The sequence below is a fragment of the Myotis brandtii genome, unplaced genomic scaffold (genome assembly GCF_000412655.1).
Source record: "Myotis brandtii unplaced genomic scaffold, ASM41265v1 scaffold517, whole genome shotgun sequence".
In the NCBI taxonomy this organism is placed as follows: Eukaryota; Metazoa; Chordata; class Mammalia; order Chiroptera; family Vespertilionidae; genus Myotis; species Myotis brandtii.
This window is the reverse complement of record NW_005369706.1, coordinates 3,362,993-3,376,907: the sequence shown is the minus strand read 5'-3', so window position 1 is coordinate 3,376,907 and position 13,915 is coordinate 3,362,993. Positions and strand designations below refer to the sequence as shown.

The following is a 13,915-nucleotide window of genomic DNA, read 5'->3' as shown; positions in this document are numbered from 1 at the left end:
ATATATACACATATGTCTCTGAATAATGATACCTCCACTATTGCCAACAATATGATTACTGAAAATAATTTGAAATTTTATTTTACTTTTGGTACATCTTTTGTCAAGCATTTCACTAGCTATTTGGTTATATAGTGAAATAGCTGTTTTTAAAAATCATTTGAATTATCCTCTCTATGTAGTTCTGCCATCAATTAGATACACATGTAGGTCCATTTGTTTCATATTATTTTTTACTAGAGGCCCTGTGCACGAAATTTGTGCACTTGAGGGGAGTCTCTCAGCCCAGATTGCAAGAAGGCACAGGCCAGGCCGAGGGACCCCACCGGTGCATGTTCGGGGCCAGGGAGGGATGCGGGACCGAGGGAGGGCTCCAGGGCGTGTTCAACATGTCTCACTCAGTCCCGATAGGCTGGACCCCAGCAGCAAGCTAACCTACTGGTCAGAGCGTCTGCCCTCTAGTGGTCAATGCACGTCATAGCGAGTGGTCGACCGGTTGACTCTCTGCCCTCTGGTGGTCCATGCATGTCATAGTGAGTGACTGAGTGGTCTTAGCATATCATTAGCATATTATGCTTTGTTTGAATGGACAACCAGACGACCGGACACTTAGCATATTAGGCTTTTATTATATAGGATTTTGGGGGGATTTTATTAAAAAGTTATTTTGCTTTATCCTTAAATAAAATATTCACATTCTTCCAAAGTCAAATCTATAGAACAAGATTTATGCCAAGAATTCTAACTCCACCCTATTTCCTCTTCCCTAGATACAACTACTCTAAAAATGTTGTGGTCTATCTTTTTCATGTGTCTGTCCCCTTTCTTAGTAAGAAGTAGTATACAATGCACAGTTATTTCTATTTGGCTCATTTTCACTAAAAACCATAACCTAAAGATGACTTTTCTATATAGATACTCTTCCTTCCTTTTTACAGCTGCAAAGCATCTGATTGTGTGGACATACTAAGCCATGGTTCTCAAAGTATGGCACCTGGACCAGCAACATCACAAGCCATCACCTGGAAACTTGGTAAAAATACACATTCTTGGGTTCTACCCCAGACCTACTAAATCAGAAAGTGTGTGTGTTAATAGGGCCTCCAGGTGGTTCTGTTACATGTAAAGTTTGAGAATCACTGGACCATCGTTTATTCAATCAATCCCCTTTGATGGACAACAGGGCTGCTTTCAGTATTTTTCTATTTCACAATGAATTCCTTGTACATGTTTATTCATAATGTTGCTAGTTTTATCTTTTTTAAAATATTTTTTATAGATTTCAGAGTGGAAGGGAGAGGGAGAGGGAGATAGAAACATCAATGATGGCCCTGACTGGTTTGGCTCAGTGGATAGAGCGTCGGCCTGCGGACTGAAGGGTCCCAGGTTCGATTCCAGTCAAGGGCACCAAAAAAAAAAAGAAAGAAAGAAAGAAAGAAAGAAACATCAATGATGAAAGAGAATCATTGATCAGCTGCCTCCTACATGCCTCACACTGGGGATAGAGCCCACAACGCTGGGCATGTGCCCTGACTGGGAATCAAATCGTGACCTCCTAGTTCACAGGTCGACACTCAACCACTGAGCAATGCCAGCTGGGCAGCTAGTGTTATCTTTGGGATAGGTTCCGAGATGTGGGATTCTTGGGAAAATTACAGACTCATATATGACTTTGCTAGATATTGCCACATATGAGTGTTCTTTCCTTAGGCCTTTCCAAAAGACTGCCTTTTCGGATTGTAGGATATATAAGAAATGATATTTCGCCCTAACCGGTTTGGCTCAGTGGATAGAGCGTTGGCCTGCGGACTGAAGGGTCCCAGGTTCGATTCTGGTCAAGGGCATGTACCTTGGTTGTGGGCACATCCTCAGTAGGGAGTGTGCAGGAGGCAGCTGATCGATGTTTCTCTCTCATCAATGTTTCTAACTCTCTATCCCTCTCCCTTCCTCTCTGTAAAAAAATCAATAAAATATGTTTAAAAAAAAGAAATGATATTTCAGGGAAGTTTTCATTTGCATTTTTCTTATGGTTGGAAACCATCTGCGTTTTTCTCTGGGGCTAAAGGAGCTTTTGTTCTGTATTTTTAGAAGTTCCTTTGTGTATTTGGACCATTAAATATTTTTCTGTGGTCCTATTAAATATGTATGCTGCAACAATTTTCTCCCAGTGTGTCATTTTATTTGCTAATAGTGTCTCTTTACAAGCAAAAGGCTTTTCTTGTTATGTAATTAAATTTTCCTTAACGCATGGCCCAATCCATTGAGCCTGGTTCCTTTTCAGTTTTAGCCCATTTTAAATGTCTCTGAAAGTCTTGCAGGGAGAGAGATGAATTTTTTCAAGGTTAACCCCTTAAATGAGGGAACTTAGCCATGAAAATCTCAGGAAAAATAAATCAACACCGCTGGACTCCGTGTAGATGCTCAATATTCTCTGTAACTTCTTCATGATTGCTGACAGGTGTTCAGTGGTATTGGCTGGGAAAGGTTCAAGCTGGGCACATTACATTCTCTCTAGGCTCTGCTCTGGTTCTCTTCTTGGCTTCTGAACAAGTTGGTGCATTAATGCAGTTTTTATAAAGCATTGATGCTCCATACTGTGCTTTTTTTGTAAAGCAATTCATGTAATGAAAATAGAAAGATCCCTGACATTTTGGAAGTCTCTGGAAATGGGAACAGCGGGTTATACATATCCACTCCCCTGGGGTGAGCTAATTAAGAGAATTCAGTGAAAATATTCTGTCTCGGTCCACAGGTGCGCAGCAATCATGGCACGACTGGTAGGGACCCATTGCTCTTTTGTGACAATCCCATGAGGAGGTTCACAATGTAGAGGCTGCGGGTTCCTTTTATAGAGACTCTGTGCATGAACTGAAGAGAGGAAGATACTTTATTCTGGAGGTCAATTTCCTGTTTGGGAGGCAGTTTTAGAAATATGGATGCCTACAAACTCTTGACATCAACATTAATAATATTTTATATTTGTTTTATGCTTTTAATGTTTGTATATTATTTTCACATAAATGGTCTTATTTGTGCCTCATGATAATTGCAAGAGACAGGTGGGACTTGGTGGTTTTTCACCAATTCCATTGTGGTGGGTTTTTCCCCTCCACATCACCAAGCAATTCTTGGACGTCAGCTGTGTGACCTGTCAGTTAAGTCAATTCTGACACTGTCTCAGAGATAGCATGGATTCCACAGGTTAAGGGCTCAGTCCCACAAGACTGGCCTCCATTTCAGATGTCAATTGGAAGTCCAGATTGTTACCTGTGCTCTTCTGACCAACTGGTTATAAATAAGAGAGTTCCATGACCCTCTCCTTGGGTTCAATTAATTTGAGAGAGAGAGAGAGAGAGAGAGAGAGAGAGAGAGAGAGAGAGAAGAAGGGCTTAAAAATGGGCTAAGGCTGGGGATATGGAGATAAGAGAGCATAATAAGAAGGTAGAGCCTGGAGAAGCAAGGAAACTTACAGTGAAAAATGCACAAAATTAATTTCTGTAAAGGTCTGCAATCCTGGATCTCAATCTTTTTTTTAATACTCACCTGGGGATATGCTTAGAGAGTGGAAGGAGAGGGGAAGGGAAGAGAGAGAGAGAGAGTTGTATCGCTGCTTTCTGCACACCCCCTATTGAGGGATTGAACCTGAAACCTAGGTATGTGCCCTGACCAGTAATGAAATCTACAACCTTTTGGTGTGCAGGACGACACTCTAACCACTTAGCAACACCAGCCAGGGCTGGACCTCAATTCTTAATATGGACTGTGGCCAGGGAAATAATAAACATTTATAGGATATTTTAGTTCCTTGATCGAAAGATTATCTGAATACAAAGCATTATGTATCCATATTTTGTATAAACACAAGCATAACACATTTGATGAAAACACTGACTAAAATCAATGTGAAGAAATCTACATGAAGAAAATAGCCTTTTGGTTAACACTCCGTTTAAGGGTTAAACATTGGCTATTTTGCTCAAAGTTTCACACAAGCTGAACATACTTCACATCATGAGAGATGTTATACTATGCGATCCAAGGCATCTGCTTAATTATATCTTAGACTAGAGGCCTGGTGCATGAAATTCGTGCACAGGGGGCAGTGGGAGGTTCCCTCAGCCCAGCCTGCATCCTCTCCAATCTGGGACCCCTCGGAGGATGTCTGGCTGGGCCTAAACCGGCAGTTGGACATCCCACTCGCAATCTGGGACCGCTGGCTCCTAACTGTTCACCTGCCTGCCTATCTGATCGCTCCCAACTGCTCTCCCCTGATTGCCCTTAACTACCTCTGCCTCAGCCCCCACCACCATGGCTTTGTCTGGAAGGAAGTCAGACATCCAGAAGATGGCTGGTCGACCCAGTCTAATGAGCATATTACCCTTTTATTTGTAAAGATAGATTATATAGGATAGGATTGCTTAAATGGAGGGGGAAAGCCTTTTTCATCAGGAGGAGATGCTCTTGGCAGACAAAAATACATAATCCCTATATCTGGACTGATAGCCATATGCACTGTACTGCCAAACCGGTTATTAAAAAATTGAACCGCTTTCTTACACCTTACACCAAACAGCTGTTGCCCTTAGAACCCCTCCTCAGCCCCCACCTTAGGTTCTGCCTTCGCAGTTCACCCAGATTAGATTCTGATTGGTCAGTTTCTATGCCAGTCAGCTTCAAAAGCTCCACCTCGTAGGCAGCCATTGGCTCCTCGCAGTTCACCCAGATTTGGTTCTGATTGGCCGGTTTCTATGCCAGTCAGCGTCTCCAGGCCTATCTTTGGCCTATCTCCGGGCCTGATCTGCAGCCTCCGTGGCAGCTGCGGATCAGGCTTTGCCTCTCTCTCTCTCCGGGCCTCGCCAGCATCCATGGCCTCATCCACAGCTGCCGCGCCTGCCTCGCCCCACCCACCCCCCCCACTGCCCCGCCTGCCGGCTGCCAGCCTTGCTGTGATAGGATCCTGTGGGCCACAGGAGAGGGACCAAGCCCCGCCTGCCTGCCGGCAGCCAGCCTTGCTGTAATAGGAGCCTGTGGGCCGTGGGGGAGGGACCAAGAGGTGCTCCATGCGCTTCCTGGTGACCGGTCGTCCATTTGGTCGTTTAGGTCATGACAGCCCCCAGCCCCTAGATTCCTCATCATAATTTGGGCTGAAAGATTTTTACATGCTCAGCTCTGCAGAATTAAAAGTGAGTGCAAGTTTATTAGCTAATTTTCAGGGTGAGATAAAGTATTTGTGATACACAAAGTTAATAACAAACAGTAAAGGGAAAACAAGGCAGTATTAACAGCAATGTCATTTGTTGATAATATGAATATTTGCTTGATCTGACTGCTTTGTTCATTCATTTATTTATTCCACAATTCAAAGCGTGGCCCCACATTCTCAGGCACTCGTTGCTCATAACCTGAGCACCTGCCAGCACCTCGTATCTTCTTCAACATGCCTGATGGTGAAACCCTTTTCCGATGTCTCTATTTATGCTACTGCATCCGCCTTCTCCCAGACACCCAGGCTTGAGATCTCAATGTTTTATTCAACTTCTCTCTTGTCCTCATTCAGTCAGTTTCTAAAGGCACTTAATTTCCTCATCCTTTTTATTTCACACCATAGCTTATAATCAACCAATTTTTTAAAATGCAAACATTCAGTTTTAAGTGAAATATAGGCTATTTGGAAAATAGTAGGTAACTTATTATTGATAAAAATCACTACTAGAGCCATAGCTTTAAAGCAATGTAATCTAGCAAATTTGAGATGCAGAATGAAGCCCAGAACCTATATCTAATTCTGAATGCACCAAGAACATCAAATTCCAACCTAGGGCTGAATATCAAAGGAGAAATTTAAAGTGCTATAATTTTTGATTCATCTGTTAAAGGGGAATTTATCTAAATTCTGAACTATGGTTTGATAAGTAGGCTATTTAAATAATACCTAAATCTATCCACTGTGTGTGTAGTGTGAGGGTTCTATCAGCAAAGACATGATGATCCTTTTGTCTTTTTACACTGCAATTTAAATTTTATTCTTTAATTTTCTGAAATGCATCAAATACCAGTAGCCTCTGGCTGCTTATAAAATATTTATTTTAAGAATTATTCAATAAAAAATCCAAACAGCAGCTGAGCTCATAAATAATTTAGCAAATGGCAAACTGACTTTTATTCATATGCATAGGGCAGACCACAGAGCTGCTGCTGCCCCGAACCCTGAAGGCAAACGTCCTGTGAGAGAATTCTGGCAGAGCAAGATGAGTAAAATACAAATAGCCCCACTCTCCTCTCCATCAAATTTGCATTCGGGGCAAGACTCGCTGTCTCTCTTTATTATTATTTCGATAAAATAGGGCATGTCTCAGCTACTTAGGTCTTTCAGACCTCTTTCAGGGAAACACGCAGTATTTTGAGAGTGGCAAAGGAGGGGCAACTTATTTGGAGTGGCAATGGGTTTCCTTTGGCCATTGGCTGATGTGCCATCAGTCTGGTGTCTGTGGCTCCACCCTAAACCTTTGGGCAGCATCGCTAGATAGATTTTTCTGGTACCTGCAGCTGAATTCTTTTAACTACTGGCTGTAGGCTTGAAATTCAATTTTACTTACTAATATGAATGCACCATTTCTGTGAAGCTATAATCCAGTGTTTGTGACTCTGTCCCTCTATTCACAGCAGACATAATGGGCTTTGATGGACTACTCTTGCCAGATGCACTGATGGCTAGGTACAGTCTGTCCAAAAATTCAGTGTCCCTCTGCCAGTGTTTTCCTTCCCTTATTATATACCAGAAATGAAGGCCTCCAGTGGATTACTCTTCCCAGGTGTATAAAGGCCCAGAGAAATAAGGAAGTATATTATCGGTGATTAGATAACAGGTACACAAATATGCTATGGCCCAGCTGTTCTGTATTTCAACAGAGATTTTGTTTTTAACAGTTTTTGACTGACTTTTAAAATTTTGATGGTGATGTTAGCTATAAAAATAAGTGAAATCTTATTTATTTATTACAGTGATAAATAACTTTGAAATGTAAGACAGTTTCTAATGGTCATGTTTATAGATACTCAGATGTATACTTCATTGGTCACTAACATAAGAAATGGTAAGACAATGCATGATATTGGCTATAGGAACCTCTAGAACGATACCCCCTTCTTCTTCTTTAAAAAAATATACTTTATTGATTTTTTACAGAGAGGAAGGGAGAGGAATAGAGAATTAGAAACATCAATCAGCTGCCTCCTGCAAACCCTCTACTGGGGATGTGCCTGCAACCAAGGTACATGCCCTTGACCGGAATCGAACCTGGGACCCTTCAATCTGCAGGCTGACGCTCTATCCACTGAGCCAAACCGGTTAGGGACCCATCTTCTTTTTTAAACGAAATGTGTGTCTAATAAAACTGAAACATTACAGAAGGTTAGCTTGTAACTGCTTCTTGGTTTTTCCTCACATCCTTTCTTTTTGACTTTTGCTTTCCTGGGAAATAAGGTTATGAAAATGCAGTACTTACAGTCTGTTGCTCAGAATTCAAGTGTCATAAGTTAAAGCATATATTTGGCTTTTATAAATAGTTAATATCCTCCAGGGATTGTATTTTGTGTATTACGCAGGCGTTAGTATGAGAAAAGGGAGACTATTTCTACCTGCCTTCCATATCAGTCAAATCACATCTCTGCCTTTCTGTACTCCCAGAAGGGATGCCCCATCTCAAATGTTGGGTAATTAAATTTGATGATAAATACTATATTTATTTAATATTACTGTTTGACTTTATTACCAAAAGAGTATAAATGGGAATGTTTGGTGTCTCTACAGAACCAAGCATATACTTTTCCCTCTTCTTTTAAGAGACACCCCCCCCCCTTTTTTTTTTAAAGAGAGGCACCGTAGAACTCTGGTAGTTCCACAAACATGCCAGGTTCTCTTTTGCCTCAAGCTCTTTGCACTCATCTCAGATACCACATAGACTACCCCTTACTTTCTTCAGCTTCTTCTTAAACTTTTCTTATTAGAGAGGCCTTTTGACCAAGTTATCCAAATAACAACCCTCTCCAAACCCCATACTTTTTTTCTGCTGATTACCCCCACCCTTTTTTTTTCCTTTTTTTATCCTCACCCGAGGACATGGTCACTGATTGTAGAGAGAGAGGAAGAGAGAAAGAGAAACATCGGTGTGAAAGAGAAACATCTATCGACTTCCTCCTGCATGCCCCCAACCAGGGATTGAACCGGCAACCTAGGAATGTGCCCTGACTGGGAATCAACCCTTTTGGTGCACGGGATGACGCTGCAACCAGATGAGCCACCCAGCCAGATCTCTGCTGATCCTTTTTTGTTTCTTCATACAATTACCTGACGTATTGTCAGTCATTGTTTCAGATGAGCCACCCAGCCAGATCTCTGCTGATCCTTTTCTGTTTCTTCATACAATTACCTGACGTATTGTTTCTCAGTCATTGTTTACACACACACACACACACACACACACACAGACACACACACACACACACACTATTATATCTCTCCATTGTCTAACATAAAGTCTGGTACATGGTAGAGGCTTACTAAATGTTTTAATGAATGAATGATTAAATCATATTTATTGAATATTCATGGCCATTTTAATCTACTATGTGTAACCAATGCTGAGAATGAATAGATGTTAACATTTTGCCCTTATTTTCTTGAGAGCTTTCTCCTAGAGAAATAAAAAAGTGACAGAGCAAAAGTTCTATTTCCCCACCCCATCAATCCCAGTAATCATGTTCCAGAAGTTATTGTGTATCGATCCCATGCATTGATACTGTAACTTTATCTAGCCACAAACAATATATAGATTTTTGTGTTTTAAATGTATATTTAAATATATGATGCTTTGCAATTCAAATCTATTTTCAACTTTCTCTTTTCACTAATCGTTATGTTTTTAAATGTATCTATAATTGGACATGTGTTTTAACTGTCGAATAGCATTACTTTGTGTGAATAAACAAATGATCATTTATCTATTTCTCATATATACACACACACACACACACACACACACACACACACTTTCTCTTTATTAAAAAAATGTTGCTGCAAACTCTTTGAAAACAGATCTAAGAATTTCAGGAGGACTCCTCTGTCCAGTATGGGAGGCGTTACCTACATGTGGCTTTGAGCACTTGAAATTCAAATTGAGTGTGCTCTAGTTATAAAATAATATCAGATTTTGAATATTTAGTACAAAAAATATATATAATGCCTCAATACTTTAAAAAATTGATTACATTAAAATGATAATGTTTTGAATATGCTGAGTTAATTAAAATATTATTAAAATTAATTTCACTTGTTTCTTTTTACTTTTTTAATGTGGCCGCTAGAATATTTAAAATTGTATATGTGGTTCACATTATATTTCTACTGGATAGAATTTCTCAGAGGGTTTTCACCTCCAGCTTTACTAGCTATTGCCAAATAGTTCTCCCACGTGGTTGCCCAGAGCACGCCTCCCCAGTGGTGTGTTATAAGAGTTCCCATTTCCTATATTCCCCCCAATCCTTGTTTTCAGACAACACTTTTTGCCAGTCTGATAAGGTATGAAAAATGGTACCTAGTCATTGTTTTTGTGAGCATTTCCCTGATTACTAGTGAAGTTGAGAACTTCTCATATGCTTATTGACCATTTTCCTAATAATGGCTTTGCCATAAGGCCCATTTTTATCTGGTTTTAATATAGCGGTGCTACCATTTTTGGATTACTGGTTGCCAGGTTTACTGTCTGCTTTTCTATGAATTTATGTTTTGAGTTTCTATCTTATTTAATTCTTAGACCAACCAGAGGAATCTAGAAGGGTCAAAGAAAATTTTCCTCCTTCCAGATGCACAAAATTTTATTAGAGAAAATAGACATATCTAAGTGTTATCCTGATGTTCTGAAGAAATATTGCCAAGTTTCTACACTACTCCTCTATACATTTAAGAATGGTATTTTCATCTTTTTACCTTGGAATTTTAACAATATAAAGATAGTTTATTTTGACATTCTATGGACTTAATAGAGATTTTAAAATCTTCTGAGAGAAAAATTAGTATGATCAATAAAAACATTGCTCTCCAAAACAAACAAAATACATGAGGGCAGACATTTAGGGTAGAGATGGTAGATTCATTCTCTGTTGCTACTGTAACATATTACCACAGATTTAGTGGCTTAAAACAACACAAATTTATTGTTAGGCTATACGGCTTCTCTACTTAAAACTGGTTTTCTGACATGGGTCTTACTAGGCTAAAATCAAAGTGTCTTAACAGTTCTGTAGGTTAGAGGTCTGACATGGGTCTTACTAGGCTAAAATCAAAGTGTTGGCAGGGCTGTGTTCCTTTTTGGGAGTCTCTAGGAGGGAATTCATCCCCCTGCCTTTTCCATTTTCTAGGGTCTGCCCACATTCCTTGGCTCCTGTCCGCCCTCCCTCCATTCTCAAAGCCAATCACATTGCGCCTCTGACCATTCTCCCTTAGTCATATCTCCCTCTAAGTTTTTTCTTGGCCTCCCTTTTCCACCTTTAAGGAAACTCGTGGTTACAGTGGGCCCATCTGGATAATCCAGGGTAGTCTCTCTAGTTTAAATTAAGTTACTCAGCAATGTTAATTCCATCTGCAACCTTAATTTTGTTTTACCAAGTAATCTAATAAATTCACAGGGTCTGGGGATTAGGATGTGGACATCGTTGAGGGGCCATTATTCTGCCTATCATAGATGCCGTTCCATTTTGGACATGTTGAACTTAAAGTCTCTGTGGTGTGTCAAAGTGGAATTTCTTATGTGTAGCTGTAAAGATGAATTTGGAGTTCAATTTAAAAAAATATATCTATCTATCTGGTAATACAGATTTAAGGAGGTACTGATATATTTGTAGTCGGAGCTGTGTATATGGAAGAACTCGGGATGGAATAGTGAATAGAATGAGAGGAGAAGGGGAAGGAGGGGGCCTAAGGAGAGGAGTGAAAAGTCAAGGATAGAAGACGGGGGTGGACAAGATTTAAAAGAAGGGCAATATGTGTACTTTTGGGGACATGCCAAGACATTGAAGGAATTCACTGATGGTTTCTAGTTAACCAGAAAAGTAATGGTTCGAGTCATTTTCTACCAGGGACAATGAGAGGGATCTTGAGACTGATGACGGTTTGAAATGGTCATTGAGGACTGAAGGAAGGGGAGCTAACAATTAGTTAAAAGGATTGCTGAGTTGTTCCTGGGGCTTAACTGAACGTATTCCAGTAGTCTTCTGAGAGGCTGATGAACATGAAAAATTCTCCAGGAAAGAACAGACATGCTTGATAATTAATTTCGGACCTATCTAGTCACTTCATGAAGAGAGGAATGTGTATACTAGGGCTACCCATGAGTTAGATCACAATTCGTAGCCTTGTTTCATATGAAAAAACAACCCATGTGAATTCTAAACAACAATCTAAGAAACAAACTATGGCACTTGATCCACTGGTGATTCCTCTGCCTGTTAACATTCTTTATTACCTGGTCCCACTTTTTATTTAACCTCATTTTTTACTCTACTTCGTGTCTCCCCTGGTCTAGTTAGCCAGTTTCTTCACGGATTAATACTTTATTTTACCTGTTGGCCTTCACTTATGATCTTCCTCTTCCATCTGACATGCAGGTGACCTCGCTCCGATGCCTCTGCCAATAGCACTTAACCTGAAGGTTTGCATGCATGCTCACTGTAATGATTTCAGTCCATTAATCTCTCTCTCCTATGAACTCCTTATCGGTATCTCTCATAGCTGCTTCACCTATAAGAACCCTTAGCTGTGAATTAACTTGTGTCATTCTTTATAGCTTCTCATGTGTTAGTTTTCTCAACGTTCTTATTCAGACATTTAATAAATATTTTTATTGTTTCTTATGTGCCAGACCCTATACCAGGGGCTGGGTATAAAGTAATGTTCAAAACAGATGTGGTCCTTATTTCTACTTCTGAATCTCCCACATTGCCTAAAGTAGTGCAAAACCCATAATAGGCACCTAATTGCACATGCTATTGATTATGATATGAGGCAAGATGCCTGTTAAGGCTACCCTCAATGCTGGTGTTGCAGTCTGGAGTGAGAATACAGGGCTCTACTATGCTAGATATACCGTAGCGTGTGCTTAATCTTGAAAATCCATGGGCAGGACCCAAGTGCTTTCCAGAGAACAGAGATGCTGAGTAGAAGACTGACTTTAGGCTTGGCATGTAAACGCTTCAGGTGATAACAGACATTTGTCAGACTAATGAATGAGCAGAGAAACCAAAATACAGGCTGCAGAAGTTTCTGAAATTATAGGTCACCACACAGAGAGTACAGAAAGAAGCATTCTGGCTTTCCTGGAAACTGAAGGACACTTTAAATTTGTCGCAATTTATAGTAAATTTGATGGCGCCTTATTGAGCTGTCTTGTAAGTAGAAATGATATCATTTATGGAGGTTCTGGGACACACTCAAGGTGACATTAAACAGATTCAAAATCTACTTGCATAGAATTTGGTGTCTAATGGGCGGGGGTATAATAGACCAATGGACCAACTGCCTCACATTGGGGGTCTTTAGGTTCTCCTTCTCCCACGGCCAAGGAGAAGATCAAAGCTGTTCTGAGTTAAATAGCTCTTTTTTATTAATGGACAACACAACTTTGTTACATGTACATGTGTGAGTGCGTGTGTGTGGTGTGTATAAGGGTGTGGGGAACGCTAACTTTGTGTTGGGTTAGGGCAGTGGTTCTCAACCTTGGCTGCACATTAGAATCACCTGGGAATCTTTTTAAAATCCTGATTTCTGGGCCTCATCCTCCGGAAATTCTGTTTCTTTGTTATGGGGTGGGGCCACAACATTAGTAACAAAGAAACAGAATTTCCGGAGGATGAGGCCCAGAAATCAGGATTTTAAAAAGATTCCCAGGTGATTCTAATGTGCAGCCAAGGTTGAGAACCACTGGGTTAGGGTTAACAGGCAACTAAGTAATTATGGGCCTGATAAGCTACAATTAGATATGACTGGGATAAAAAACTTTATAAAGAAGTGATAAAGGAGAGGAAAAAACCAAAATGAAAAAGGAGAGAATGCGCGAGGAAGTTAAAGGGATAATCTTTTGCAGTTGGCGAGAGCATCTGAATTGGGGTGGGAGGGAAGGTGGTGAGGCCAAGGTCTACGTACAGAGGTTTGGAGGTGGTCAGGAGAGGCTGGGGGAGCAGCCTATAGAATGTGACCAAGGCTTGGAAGGTTTGGGAGAGGAGAGTTCTAGGGTTTACTGTGGGCACAGGAGTACGTAGGAACAAGCCCAGGGTATCATGGACCTTCAGGAAGAGAAATTTCGTCTCGAACCTCTGGGTGGTCATGTTGAACTAGCGAGAAAGAGACCGGGACCTCACTTGATATTCAGAATAACTGTGAGGAAAGTATTAGCATTGTTTTCATTGTCCAGATGAGGAAACTGGTTCCTACTGTGACATGTGGTGAGTTGATGGAAAATTCAGAAGTTGAATCTCACTTTAAAAAATATGCAAGCCCATTTCTCTTTTCACTGATGGATATGCATTTGATTATTGGGGGGATACATTTGATGTAAAATTGGTTGGCCCTCCCTGGCTCTGGCTATATGAGCCTGGTTTCCGTGGACTGGAAAAGAGAAAGTGCCTCCCCAGACGAAGGAATTTCCTTTTCATCAGGGAGGCTACGCTCATTGGTTTCCAGCTCTTTTCTAATCCCAATCAGGTACACGCTCTTCTTCAGCTTTCTTCCTGGGTCTTGCCCCCCTGGGTGTCACATTGAAAGTCAACCTTTAGCATTGAGCCCAGTTTTGCACTTCAATTGACAATTTACTGAAAACTTAATTGATAAGTAATGTTCACTGAAGTGGAAAATTGAGGCATTATC

The 13,915-nt window shown here is 40.6% G+C and overlaps 1 long non-coding RNA gene across 1 annotated transcript in view; it reads left to right on the top strand.

Moving 5' to 3' along the window:
• Positions 1-13,915, top strand: part of LOC102261224 — a 64,026-nt gene that overhangs the window by 43,106 nt on the left and 7,005 nt on the right. The window contains exon 2 of the long non-coding RNA XR_001364238.1: positions 939-1,033. This is a non-coding gene — a long non-coding RNA (uncharacterized LOC102261224). The remainder of the gene's footprint in view (positions 1-938; positions 1,034-13,915) is intronic.